Below are 14,754 nucleotides of genomic sequence, written 5' to 3' on the forward strand. Positions count from 1 at the left end.
ATTTGAAGGCCACACCTGTTGTTTACAAAGCATGTGACGAATAACATTTGATTTGGTATAGAAAATGGGAAATGGCTGTAATCTTAGTCATGACACTAATTATATGAAAGATTCTGACAGCCAATTAGACCAGAGGGCGACTCACAAAAAGCCTGAACTCACACTTGACTGTGTGTGTGTGTGCGTGTGTGTGTGTGCGTGTGTGTGTGTGTGTGTGTGTGTGTGTGTGTGTGTGTGTGTGTGTGTGTGTGTGTGTGTGTGTGTGTGTGTGTGTGTGTGTGTGTGTGTGTGTCGGAAACGTAGTCTCCTCATCCTACCTCTTTTCAGCCTTTATAAGAAGCTCAGGGAAAAAATCAAAAATAAATGTCATGGAAAATTTAGCGGTGTAAATGTGCTAGCCTTGGCAGTTATTTCCAGAACTGGACACAGTCTTTGACACAGTCTTGGCAGGTCTTACAGTGTTCATTGTACTGCCTTTTTGGCCTTTTTGGGGGTTTTCCATCATTTATAAGAAACAAATTGTCTGTATGAGACTCATGCAGAATGATAAACTGACAATTGATTGTGGGAGTAAAAACCATATCCTAGGGTTAAGTTAGGACAAGTTAACATAGGATTATCCATTGGTTTGAAGTGATGAAGGATCAATATATTGAGTGCATTTGGGTTGTTCCGACTCCAAACAGTCAGCAGCTCAAGCCAGAGCCAAACTCCTCTTGCAGCTCTGCATCAGATTACATTTACCAAATCAGAACAAAAAGGTTTCCCTAGTAAAAGCATTGTCTGCCATCTAGTGGACTCTTGACAGAACTTTATAGAAATGGACAGATCAGATTTGAAAAATGTGATTCATCATTAAAGGCTGAATCACACTTCACCATCTGGCAGTCCGACGAATTAATCTGGTTTGGCGGATGCCAGGAGAACACTACCTGCCCCAATATATAGTGCAAACTGTAAAGTTTGGTGGAAGAGGAATAATAGTCTTGGGGTGTTTTTCATGGTTTGGACTAGGTCCCTTAGTTCCAGTGAAGTGAAATCTTAACGCTACAGCCTACAATGACTTTCTGGTTGATTCTGTGCTTCCAACTTTGTGGCAACAGTTTGGGGAAGGCCCTTTTCTGTTTCAGCATGACAATTTCCCCATGCACAGCTCTTGTGGCTGAATGGAAGCAAGTCCCCGCAGCAATATTCCAACATCTAGTGGAAAGCTTTATAGCAGCAAATGGGGGGACCAACTCCATATTAATGCCCATGATTTTGGAATGAGATGTTCGACGAGCAGGTGTCCACATACTTTTGATCATGTCGTGTATAAACCCATTCACCTTGCCTCTCTGTAATCACAGTCTTGCACTATTTTTAGTGCACAATAGGTGAGGAGAGCCTTTGAGCCCGCACTCTGCCAATCCCTCTCACTGTTAATGACATTTACTCTTGGCACAAGGAACGACTGGGACAATGGTGGTGTCTAGACGGGCCATGTGTCTGGCTCCCTAAGAATGGCGCTTCAGAGAAGCCTGTGCTAATGAAGAGGAGGGGCTGCCAACAGAATGAGCCCTCAGCCTCGCCATTTCAATAGAGCTATTGAACTTTTTGGTGCGATATGTACTGTGCTAAAAATATCAGCTCAATGAATTATTATTCATTGTTCTTATCTGACAGATACTGATGGGCTCACAGATCCCATATTCCCCAATGTGCTCAAGAGACACCATGTTGTTTTCTCCTCATATTCATGGAAAGAGAATATTTTCAAATGCTATGATCATTTCTGGTTGTTCCTATTTAACTTGAATGTATCTAGTACATCAACATATAGGTCCTGATAATGCCTTGAAGATGAAGAAGTTCAGAACACAACAGATCTTTTTTTTTTTTTTTTTTACCATGCTCTTTATTGAACATAGGTCAAAGGAGACAGTCATGCAGCACAGATGAAAAGTGTGGGTATTATCAGCATGAACTGATCCCTGGTAGAGCTACAGGGGGTCTGCTCACTGCTTGAAACCCTTAGACTGAGCAGAGGACCACACCTCCTCTCCGTCCCTCTCCACCACCATGGTACCATCGTTGCGCAGCCACATGCGGCACATCTTGAAGCCACCGGACGCTGAACACTTGGTCTGCCACATCATCTTGTTGTCCCTCTTGTACATGACAAAGTTGCAGTCGTCCTGCATGCACAGGCGGTGGGCGTCGCGCTGGCCGCCGGTGTCGGAGTTCCACATGGGCTTCCAGCCGTAGATCACAAAGTTTCCATCCTCCTATGGAGATAAATAAAATGGATACATGCATGTAACTACATAGCTAGAACATAATGGGGAAACTTCAACCTTACATTTTCTATGGACTTCCCAAAAATAACCCTTTCAAGTAGGCCCATAGTGTTTCACAAGTTCTACCCACATACCTGGAAGCAGGCTTTCCACTCGTGGTTGTTGGACATAAGGTAGTCTCCCTTACGCATCTCGTCAAACTTGGACATGTAGTTTCTGCTCATGATTCTGAAATGAGAAGTTCAGCAAAGATGACAAACAAGCGGTCGGTTTTGCATAAGCAAAAACTGAGAGGAGAGAGCAGTCACAGAGAGAACCTTGCTTCAGTCTTGATACTCACAGGCCGGTTGTAGAGTGGACGTTCAGTAGAGTCGCTGATGAGTTTGCAGCTCTTGGGGAAGTGTCATCTCTTCAGAAACCGTGGACTTTTATAGCCGAAACCCCAGAGAAGAGACTAGTGAAAAGGATAAAACTCTCTCTGTCAAGACCTAATCAAATCTGTTATGCATAAGACATGTCTTTAAATGTAACCTGTAATGTGATTTTAAAACTCGAGATAAAAAAACGAAAAACGTTCATTTTGCAAATGCATCTTAAAAAAGGGGTTTAATTGTGGATGATTCGGCTAACTGTTTGCACCTGGGGTGTCTGAATATAGTCTGTGTTAGAAGGGATTTCATCTTCAACACATTACATTCAAGCCAAAGACAAATTATACTGAAAACAAAATGTCTACTACGCTGGTTTCCATGTAGAGTGAAGCCATTTTGCTTGTATGGACTCTATATTCACCCAAAATCACATACACATTTGTAATACGCTTAACTGTTATAAAGAACTAAAAATGTTACTTTAATGTGGTGTTCATTTCAACACGACTGCTGACCCTATCTGTCCAATTAATGTGAACTGAGGTCATACATATTTACGTATGAAAATGGGATTAAGCTGTTACAGCTCTGTCTCTCTATTGGTTATGAAACATACTTTATTGGGTGTATTGATTCTACATTATTAATGCATTTAATAAATATATATATATATATATATATATATATATATATATATATATATATATATATATATATATATATATATATATATATATATATATATGATCTTTGAAAGTATTTTACCACTCAGAGCAGGATTGGATCTACTCAGTGCTTGGGTGGGAGACTGCTGGGGAAAGACAGGCTGATGGAGGTGGTGTCAGGGTCAGTATAGCATACCATTACGCTGGCATAGTAGCTATAGGAACGACTACCTGTAAGTTCTGGATATGACATTAAATCAAGCTTCTGACTTTCTGTGTTCTAAAATAATTAGTCCCATGGAACTTATTGCAAGAGGAGGGATGCTAACCACATCTTCCTGGCTAAATTCCAGGTCTGACCCCTCACCATATCATAACCATACCATAATGACAAGCTTCATATTGGCCCATTGCCTTCTCATTGAAAGGCAATGTGGGATGAGTGCTCTGGAGCAAAATGCCTGCCATGTATCATCCAGATGAGTGTTGCTTGTGGTGGATGGAGTGTTGAGGCCCCCATTCATAATTTGTTATGGATTTATTTAACCTTTATTTGAACAGGGAAGACATATTTAGACCTCGGTCTCTTTTACAAATGTGACCTGTATGTACAACATAAATATACACATTATACCCAAACTATATATACACATTAAAATACAAAAACACAGTGACGGGAAGCACAAATAAAACATACCAAATCACCCAGAAAAACAGGTACATTCTTCCACAAATGTCCCTAATCAATAGTTTAAATTGCCCGAACGGCACCAGAACAACATTACATTTTAAAATGTGATTCCAGCAATACGGTGCATTAAAACTTAAAGCAGATTTACCTAGCTCGGGGGAGACCCTAGGAACCTCAAGCGTTAACCAATCCTGTGAATGCAACCGCAAAGTTAGATAAGAGTGACGTTTATGACGTAGGGCTTTGTAAACAAGGGAGTAATGTAGAGATCTACGGGCCTTTAGTCCAGCCAACCTTTTGATACAGGATGCAGTGATGAGTATCAAAACTGTCACTGTGGGCACTATGGTAGATGGCATCCAAAAGGTTTAAGAGTAGGAGCAGCTGCACCGATAAATAACATCACCATAATCAAGAACAGATAAAAAGGTTGACTGAATAAACTGCTTCCTACTGCTTAGAGAAAGGCACAATCTGTTTCTGTAGAAAAATACAACTTTAAATATTAGCTTCTTAACCAGCTCATGTACATGTTTTTTAAACGTCAAATCCATATCAATCCAAATGCCTAAGTATTTATATGCGGGAACACATTCGATTGGAGAACCATCTAATGTGTGGGGACACCCCTTCAAATGAGTGGATTTGGCTATTTCAGCCACACCCATTGCTGACAGGTGTATAAAATTGAGTACACAGCCATATGATCTCCATAGACAAACATTGGCAGTAGAATGGCTCGTATTGAAGAGCTCACTGACTTTCAACATGGTAACGTCATAGGATGCCATCTTTCCAACAAGTCAGTTCGTCAAATTTCTGCACTGGTAGAGCTGCCCTAGTCAACTGTAAGTGCTGTTATTGTGAAGTGGAAACATCTAGGAGCAACAACGGTTCAGCCACAAAGTGGTAGGCCACATAAGCTCACAGAACGGACAGCTGAGTGCTGAACCACATAGCGCGTACAAATCGTCTGTCCTCGGTTGAAACACTCACTATCGAGTTCCAAACTGCCTCTGGAAGCAACATCAGCACAACAACTGTTCATCAGGAGTTTCATGAAATGGGTTTCCATGGCCGAGCAGCCACATACAAGCCTAAGTACACCATGCCCAATGCCAAGCGTCGGCTGGAGTGGTGTAAAGCAATCAAATTAACATTTGATTGCACTTTTACAATAAGTAACCGATGTAACTTTTTAAAATGACCTGTACCATTTTCAGAACTACAAAATGCAGTCCTGCTGGCATAGAAATACACAGCAAACAACAGCTGATCAGACTTGTGTTGTTCAGATATTCCTCTCAGTCAACATAAAAAGTTCAAGTTCATGGGCGTCCTGAGGTACTGGACAGACTTATTAGTGGAGTGGACTTTGAGCTCACAGTACCATATGTTTCATAGGTTCTTAATGTGATTTCAAAATGTGATATCATGTTCACTCAATTACAGTAGACCTGAGTGGTTTTAGGTGTCAAATAGTGTTTTATTTAGTGTAGAAATGTGCTGGGTTGTCTAATCATGGATCTAAGACAAGTGGCTGCATAGTAAGGTTCAGAGCTCTGCTGACTCCAGTGCTGAGTCAGTAATTAAGGTCTATGTTGTACTGTTTGACTGGGCCATCTTAGTTTAGCTTGTCTCTCTGTCTCACAAGACATTACTAAGTAGGCTACGGGCATATGGCCTGACCATGTGACCTGATCCTAACCCTAGTTATAAGTTATAAATAGTTTGGTCAGGAAAAAAACTATATAAATTATTGGAGCGAGAAATTTGGGTCAGTTTATGTACACCCAGTCTATACTGTTTATACAAGGGGTGGGTCTAATCCTGAATACTGATTGGTTAAAACGCATTCCAGCCGCTGTCTATTCCACAAATTACCACCGGCTAAATCTATAAACGTTAAAATGCCTATGTACTCTGTTACAATAGGCAAGAAGGCTCTCTTTTAGAATAAAATAGATTAGAAATGTCATGCTTAGCTTATCTTATCCAAATAGCTTCTAGACAGTGAGTCTAGTGTGACGTGACAAATACAGCCGAATCCCTTCGAAAAGTTTTGTCTAGACATCTGGGTGCTGGGATGTTTGGGATCAGTCATCTTAGCAATTATCACATTGTGCACTTTGTGTGATTTTCAATGACAAAGTTGCGTTGAATAAGTGTTTTTAGATGAGCGTATTCAATTATCAAGAATGAAGAAGGACAAATCTCCAGATCACACTGACACGCTCTTTCTAAAAAAAAAATCCACATCCAATCAAATAAGTCTGGAATGTCTCCTCAAAAAACACCCTTCAGATCATTAAATGAACACAAGCAGGCCTAAATGATTTCACATGACCAGACATTTGGAAAAATTGAAGGGAGACATCAAAACAGTGGTGTATTCAGAAACTGAATTGAATGTGTACATAGTTTAATATGGCAAGAGTGTGTGTAACTGTACTGACTGTACAGTGTGATTTATGTTATTATGCTTAATATGAAATAACTCAAGCAATAATTCAGCACTGCTCTATCCCTATTGGTCAAATGATCCCAGATTCTGTTGGTAAACTGCTTGGCAGCTAATCAACCTGGTACTGACTTGAAATGAGTTCACTTGATTTGACCTGACTGATTTACAGACGTGATCAATGTGGCTGCTGCTTTTTCTGTTCAGCTGAGCGGGGGTGCCCCTGGACTGGAAAAACAGCACAATAGTAGCAATTCTAGGCTCTTTCTCATTTCATTTTTCCTTGATTCCTTGCATTGTCTCTCCTTGCCTCCTTTTCGAAATGCGTTGGAGAAGAAGGTGACCATTCTCTTCATGGTGATTTATACTGAATAGCTACACAAAGGTAGAAACATTTAACATCCTCCTTTGCATGTTTGTGTATTATTCTACACACTGGCTAATATTCTAACGAGCTCTGCCCCGAAACAAACCCACATTTGGTTGGTCCAGACCGGATCAAATCTGTACCAATCTTAGATGTCTATGTTGACATCACAATACAGCACAGCACACACTACAGTAGAGTAGAGCACAGTACTGTACAGTAGAGTAAGTTCAGTAGAGTAGATTAGTTCAGTACAGTACAGTAGAGCACAATACAGCACCGTATATTTAAGTACAGTACAGTACAGTATAGTAGAGTAGAGCATACATAGTACACTACAGTCGAGCACAGTACACTAAAGTAGAGTAGAGTAGAGTTCAGTACAGTACAGTAGAGCACAGTACACTATAGCAGAGTATCGTTTAGTACAGTACTTTAAAGTACAGTCCAGTAGAGTGGAGTATATTACATTATACTGTACTCTACTAATGTGTGCTCTAATGTACGGTACTGTACTGAACTCTACTGTACTGAACTATACTCTGTTTTTCTTTACTGTACTCTGCTGTACCGTACTCTAATGTAACTGTGGATTGTGACTACTATGAGTTCCCACTGGGGCCAATTCAATTACAGTCATTGTGTTACAGATCTTTCGGTCACTCTGTAACCGATTTGGTAACAGAGTAACACGTTTTAATCACTTAAAAATTCATAAACAAAATGTGTATAATTAAAAGCACTAGAACTAATTGTTAAGTCTACCTTTACTTGTTGCTTCTGTGAACTTTCATAATCCTCCCTCCTCATGAGGGAGTGAAATTATATACTGAACTAAAATATAAATGCAGCATGTAAAGTGCTGGTCTCATGTTTCATGAGCTGTAATAAAAGATCCAGAATGTTCCATATGCATAAAAAGCGTATTAGCACGAATTTGTTTACCTCCCTGTTAGTGAACATTTTTATAATTTGTCAAGATAATCCATCCACCTGACAGTTGTGAAATACCAAGACGCTGATTAAACAGCATGATCATTACACATTACACAGTATGCCCTCCAAGCTCCACCCACGGCTGCGTCCCTGCCCAGTCATGTGAAATCCATAGATTATGGCCTAGTTATTTTTTTAAATTAACTGATTTCCTTATATAAACTGTAAAATATTTGAAATTGTTGCATGTTGGGGGCTCCCAAGTGACACAGCGGTCTAAGGCACTGAATCTCAGTGCTAGAGGCATCACTATAGACCCAGATCCTGGGCTGTATCACAACCGGCCGTGATCCTGAGTCCCATAGAGCGGCAAACAATTGGCCCAGCGTCCGGGTTAGGGAAGGGTTTGGCCGGGGTAGGCCGTCATTTTAAATAAGAATAAATAAAGGTTAAATAAAAAATAAATGTTGCGTTTATATTTTTGTTCAGTATAAAATATCTTAAAGATGTGGGTTTTTGGTGACAGAATGACAAGACACTAGGCAATATTTCTTAAACTTACAGAAGGCAAACAATTTCTGCAAAACTAAATGTAAATGTTGATATTAGTTGACATGGGCCATTACTTAAACATTATTGAGCTTTGATGTATTTCTAACACCTTCACATTTTTCAAGAAGATGTTTTTTAAGACCCCTTTTCCATCCATCATAGACTAGTGTGCTCTTTCACAAATAAGTAGATTAAGGAACGTTGGATAGAGTGATCGTATATATTAGGTACATTGGTTCCTCCTTTAAAAGTTGCGAGTTTACACCGCGGGATTTAGAGGTATGGTGGTTTAGCACGGTACCCTGAATCACCACTTCATTGTTCCAGACCAGCGCAAGGGGGAGTTAGAGTACTGATTATGCTTTTGGGTCCTACTGTGTCTCTAACTGACAATAAATGGGTGGCATAAACCGAAATAGAAACTGATAATTGCGCACGACTTCAGTATTACTTACTAAAACTGTTGTTACACTAAGGTTTTTAGTATTTTATTTATTTATTAGGATTATTTTGCTCTTACTGTAGTACTGTAGGCCACTCCCGAACAGTCACATTGTACAGCGCCTGAGTGGCACAACGGTCTAAGACGCTGTGTAGCAGTGAAAGTTGTGTTGCTACAGATGCTGGTTCAATACCTGTACTGGCCTTGACGGGGATCACTGGAACAATGACTGGAACAAATCTTGATTAATATTATGGTGTTTCTATTCCGCTGACCTTCTAGGCAGAGTTGCAAAAAAAAAGCCATATCTCAGACTAGCCAACAAAAATAAAAGATTAAGATGGGCAAAAAAACATAGACACCGGAGGAACTCTGACCAGTGTTAATGCTTCTTTAACCAGAACAACAGTTTTCTGCTGTGCTAACATAATTGCAAAAGGGTTTTCTAATGATAAATTAGCCTTTTAAAATGATAAACTTGGATTAGCTAACACAACATGCCATTAGAACACAAGAGTGATGGTTGCTGATAATGGGCCTCCACCATAAAACAATCTGCCGTTTCCAGCTACAATAGTCATTAACAACATTACAATGTCTACACGAAAACTTTTACTTTTACTTCACTACATTCCTAAAGAAAATAATGTACTTTTTACTCCGTACATTTTCACTGACACACAAAAGTACTAATGCTTAGCAGGACAAGAAAATGGTCCAATTCACACACTTATCAAGGGAACATCCAAATCAAGTCAAATCAAATAATTTTTTATTGGTTACATACATGTGTTTAGCCGATGTTATTGCGGGTGTAGTGAAATTCTTATTCTTCTAGTTCCGACAGTGCAGCAATACCTAACAAGTAATATCTAACAATTTCACAATAAATTTCAAAGACACACAAATCTAAGTAAAGGAATGGAATTAAGAATATATAAATATATGGACGAGCAATGTCAAAGTGGCATAGACTAAGATACAGTAGAATAGAATACAGTATATACATATGAGATGAGTAATGCAAGATATGTAACTATTATTAAAATGACATTATTAAAGTGACTAGTGTTCCATTTATTAAAGTGGCCAATGATTTCAAGTCTGTGTGTAAGCAGCCTCTCTGATGGCTATTTAACAGTCTGATGGCCTTGAGATAGAAGCTGTTTTTTATTCTCTCGGTCCCAGCTTTGATGCACCTGTACTGACCTCGCCTTCTGGATGGTAGCGGGGTGAAATCAAATCAAATTTTATTTGTCATGTACGCATGGTTAGCAGATGTTAATGCAAGTGTAGCGAAATGCTTGTGCTTCTAGTTCCGACCATGCAGTAATATCTAACAAGTAATCTAACCTAACAATTTCACAACAACTACCCTATACACACAAGTGTAAATGAATGAATAAGAATATGTACATAAAAACATATGGATGAGCGATGGCCAAACGGCATAGGCAAGATGCAGTAGATGGTATAGAGTACAGTATATACATATGACATGAGTAATGTATAAGGTATGTAAACATTATATAAAGTGGCATTGTTTAAAGTGGATAGTGATACATTTATTACATCCAATTTGTTAATTATTAAAGTGCCTAGAGATTTGAGTCAGTATGTTGGCAGCAGCCACTCAATGTTAGTGATGGCTGTTTAACAGTCTGATGGCCTTGAGATAGAAGCTGTTTTTCAGTCTCTCGGTCCCAGCTTTGATGCACCTGTACTGACCTCGCCTTCTGGATGATAGCGGGGTGAACAGGCAGTGGCTCGGGTGGTTGTTGTCCTTGATGATCTTTTTGGCCTTCCTGTGACATTGGGTGGTGTAGGTGTCCTGGAGGGAAGGTAGTTTGCCCCCGGTGATGCGTTGTGCAGACCTCACTACCCTCTGGAGAGCCTTACGGTTGTGGGCGGAGCAGTTGCCGTACCAGGCGGTGATACAGCCCGACAGGATGCTCTCGATTGTGCATCTGTTAGAGTTTGTGAGTGTATTTGGTGACAAGCCGAATTTCTTCAGCCTCCTGAGGTTCAAGAGGCGCTGCTGCGCCTTCTTCACCACGCTGTCTGTGTGGGTGGACCATTTCAGTTTGTCCGTGATGTGTACACCGAGGAGCTTAAAACTTTCCACCTTCTCCACTACTGTCCCGTCTCTGCCGTCTCGTCATTGTTGGTAATCAAGCCTACCACTATAGTGTCATCTGCAAACTTGATGATTGAGTTGGAGGCGTGCATGGCCACGCAGTCATGGGTGAACAGGGAGTACAGGAGAGGGCTGAGAACACACCCTTGTGTGGCCCCAGTGTTGAGGATCAGCGGGGTGTAGATGTTGTTTCCTACCCTCACCACCTGGGGGGCGGCCCGTCAGGAAGTCCAGGACCCAGTTGCACAGGGTGGGGTCGAGACCCAGGGCCTCGAGCTTAATGACGAGTTTGGAGGGTACTATGGTGTTAAATTCTGAGCTGTAGCCGATGAACAGCATTCTTACATAGGTATTCCTCTTGTCCAGATGGGTTAGGGCAGTGTGCAGTGTGATTGCGATTGCGTCAGCTGTGGACCTATTGGGGTGGTAAGCAAATTGGAGTGGGTCTAGGGTGTCAGGTAGGGTGGAGGTGATATGGTCCTTGACTAGTCTCTCAAAGCACTTCATGATGACGGAAGTGAGTGCTAGTCATTTAGTTCCGTTACCTTAACTTTCTTGGGTACAGGAACAATGGCCATCTTGAAGCATGTGGGGACAGCAGACTGGGATAGGGAGAGATTTAATATGTTCGTAAACACACCAGTCAGCAGGTCTACGCATGCTCTGAAGACGCGGCTAGGGATGCGGTCTGGGCCGGCAGCCTTGCGAGGGTTAACGCGTTTAAATGTCTTACTCATGTCGGCCATGGAGAAGCAGAGCCCACAGTCCTTGGTAGCCAGCTGCGTTGGTGCCACTGTGTTATCCTCAAAGCGGGCAAAGAAAGTGTTTAGCTTGTCCAGGAGCAAGATGTCAGTGTCCGCGACGTGGCTGATTTTCCTTTTGTAGTCTGTGATTGTCTGTCGACCCTGCCACATATGTCTCGTGTCTGAGCAGTTGAATTGCGACTCCACTTTATCTCTATACTGACGTTTTGCCTGTTTGATTGGCTTGCGGAGGGAATGACTACTCTGTTTGTATTCTGCTATATTCCCAGTCACCTTGCCATGGTTAATTGCAGTGGTTTGCGCTTTCAGTTTTGCGGGAATGCTGCCATTTAGCCACGGTTTCTGGTTAGGGTAGGTTTTAATAGTCACAGTGGGTACAACATCTCCTATGTACAACATCGCCTATTTCCACTTCTTGATGAAATCAGTAACCGTCAACATTATTCTCGGAAGTTACCCTGAACATATCCCAGTCCGCGTGATCAAGTGTGGATTCCGATTGGTCAGACCAGCATTGAATAGTCCTTAGCACAGGTACTTCTAGTTTGAGTTTGTGCCTATAGGAAGCAAAATGTTTACCGTGAAACAGAGTATGTTACAATCACTGATGTCTCTGTGGAAAGAAACCATTGCCCTGATCTCGTCAACTTTGTTATCCAGGTACTGAACATTAGTGAGTAATATACTCGGAAGCGGTGGGTGGTGTGCGCACCTCCTAAGTCGGACTAGAAGTCCGCTTCGAGTCCCTATTTTCTACCGCCGTTGTTTGGGTTGTCCTCTGGAATCAGTTCAATTGCCCTGGGTGGTGCGGACAAAGGATCTGCTTCTGGAAAGTCGTACTCCTGGTAGTAATGCTGGTAGTGCTGATGAGTTACCGCCGCTCTGATATCCAATAGTTCTTCCCGGCTGTATGTAATAACATGTCACATTTTCTGGGCTAACAATGTAAGCAATAATCAATAAAAAAACAAAATACTACAAAGTTTCCTAAGAACTAGAACTGGAAGCGGGGCAGCCCTCTCTGTCACAGCCATCTTACATGCTTTGACCATAGTCATCCCTACTACCTCTCATCTGGTGGACTCACTAAACACAAATGCTTCGTTTGTAAATTATGTGTAGGCGTGTGCCCTTAGGTATCCGTAAATTTAAAAAACAAGAAAATCGTGCCGTCTGGTTTGCTTAATATAAGGAATTTCAAATGATTTATACTTTTACTTTTACTTTTGATACTTAATTACATTTTAGCAATTATATTTACTTTTTATTCTTAAGTATATTTAAAAAAAAATGCTATTAGAGTTTTACTCAAGTAATATTTTACTGGGTGACTTTCACTTTTACTTGAGTCATTTTCTATTAAGGGATCTTTACTTTTACTCAAGTATGACAATTGGGTACTTTTTCCACCACTGGTCTAAAGTGCATAACTGTTGCTTGGAAACAGGATGACATTTCAAAAGGAGGGAAATAATTAATAGGACAAGCTTTTGTCATCATTGTGATGTCTCCAGATTGACATTAGATGCAGTATAACTTTAGCTAACAAAGATTGAGGGGAGAACACCTACATTTTAGCTAGCTAACATTAGCATTGCTAGATATTTCTGACAAACTTTGCTAGCACATGGTAACATTGCCATCTCTCCAAAGTGAACTTGACAACATCATAATGATGGCAAGGGTTAATTATGACTAATTATTTGTCTACTTTAGGTTCCGTTTTAGGACCAATATTGTTTTCACTATATATGGGGACGTCATTCGAAAACATAATGTTAACTTTCACTGCTATGCGGATGATACACAGCTGTACATTTCAATGAAACATGGTGAAGCCCCAAAATTGCCCTCGCTAGAAGCCTGTGTTTCAGACATAAGGAAGTGGGTGGCTGCAAACTTTCTACTTTTAAACCCGGACAAAACAGAGATGCTTGTTCTACGTTCCAAGAAACAAAGAGATCTTCTGTTGAATCTGACAATTAATCTTGATGGTTGTACAGTCATCTCAAATAAAACTGTGAAGGACCTCGGCGTTACTCTGGACCCTGATCTCTTTTGACGAACATATCAAGACTGTTTCAAGGACAGCTTTTTTCCATCTACGTAACATTGCAAAAATCAGAAACTTTCTGTCCAAAAAGGATGCAGAAATATTAATCCATGCTTTTGTTACTTCTAGGTTAGACTACTGCAATGCTCTACTTTCCGGCTACCTGGATAAAGCACTAAATAAACTTCAGTTAGTGCTAAATACGGCGGCTAGAATCTTTACTAGAACCCAAAAATGTGATCATATTACTCCAGTGCTATCCTCCCTACACTGGCTTCCTGTTAAGGCAAGGGCTGATTTCAAGGTTTTATTACAAAGCATTACATGGGCTTGCTCCTACCTATCTTTCCGATTTGGTCCTAATGTACATACCTACACGTACGCTACGGTCACAAGATACAGGTCTGCTAATTGTCCCTAGAATTTCTAAGCAAACAGCTGGAGGCAGGGCTTTCTCCTATAGAGCTCCATTTTTATTGAATGGTCTGCCTACCCATGTGAGAGACGCAGACTCGGTCTCAACCTTTAAGTCTTTACTGAAGACTCATCTCTTCAGCATTTTGACAATAAACTGATTTAAATTTGGATAACAACATTGAAATATGGATAAAATGTTGAAATTTGATCATAAGATTGAAATGTAGCTATAAACTACTGAGTGAATGAGCGCTGTCAGGGAACTAGCTCACGTGTGAAAGAGGTGAATGAATGCCCCAAACTGTTCTGTGAGCTGAGTTTTTCCGATCTGTAGCGTTATCTAGGGTTCTGTCCACCACTGCCATTGGATATACAGGTAGAGGATAACATGTAAAAATTATAAAAGAAGAACAGGATGGGCCGAAGAATTGTGGTCAAGCTCAGAGGCTCAGAGACAGAAGATGAATTTGTAACAATACAGGTCCATTTTGTTCCTCGAGTTGATCTCTATCCCAAGCTACAAGTTATCTCTGAGTCGCCCCATGTCCTTGATGATACATCTAAACTTCTTCTTTCTCAGAAGCACAGTATTGCAAGTTATAAAAATCTCTTTACCAAT

Source organism: Oncorhynchus mykiss, chromosome 15 (genome assembly GCF_013265735.2).
Source record: "Oncorhynchus mykiss isolate Arlee chromosome 15, USDA_OmykA_1.1, whole genome shotgun sequence".
NCBI lineage: Eukaryota > Metazoa > Chordata > Actinopteri > Salmoniformes > Salmonidae > Oncorhynchus > Oncorhynchus mykiss.